Genomic DNA, 323 nt, shown 5'->3' with positions numbered 1-323 from the left:
TTACTATTATTATTATTATTATTATTATTATTATTATTATCATTATCATTATCAGTTTATGAAGATTAAACTTGTACTCTTCTTCCTCCTCTTCTTCTTATTAATTTTATCAATATTATTATTATCATCATTTTCACATTTGTCATTTGTTTTCGTTTGTTTATTTGTCTTTTCTGTTTTTTTCTCTTTTCTCCAAGATCCGTGTGAAGTGTCACAGCAGAAGGAAACAGCCGGCCTTCAGCCGTTTTACCCGACAAGGAACCAACCAGGCACCAAGGCCAGCTTTTTATTCCGCATTCAACAAGAGAGCCTTCCATTTCAGT

The 323-nt window shown here is 32.2% G+C and overlaps 1 long non-coding RNA gene across 1 annotated transcript in view; it reads left to right on the top strand.

Annotated features, from left to right (window-relative positions):
• Nucleotides 1–205: 205 nt before the first annotated feature.
• The window catches only part of LOC106875557 (uncharacterized), a 4,795-nt gene continuing 4,677 nt past the window's right edge, over nucleotides 206–323 (top strand). The window contains exon 1 of the long non-coding RNA XR_001410138.2: nucleotides 206–321. This is a non-coding gene — a long non-coding RNA (uncharacterized LOC106875557). The remainder of the gene's footprint in view (nucleotides 322–323) is intronic.

The sequence above is a fragment of the Octopus bimaculoides genome, chromosome 30 (genome assembly GCF_001194135.2).
Source record: "Octopus bimaculoides isolate UCB-OBI-ISO-001 chromosome 30, ASM119413v2, whole genome shotgun sequence".
In the NCBI taxonomy this organism is placed as follows: Eukaryota; Metazoa; Mollusca; class Cephalopoda; order Octopoda; family Octopodidae; genus Octopus; species Octopus bimaculoides.
This window is presented reverse-complemented; position numbering and strand designations above follow the sequence as displayed.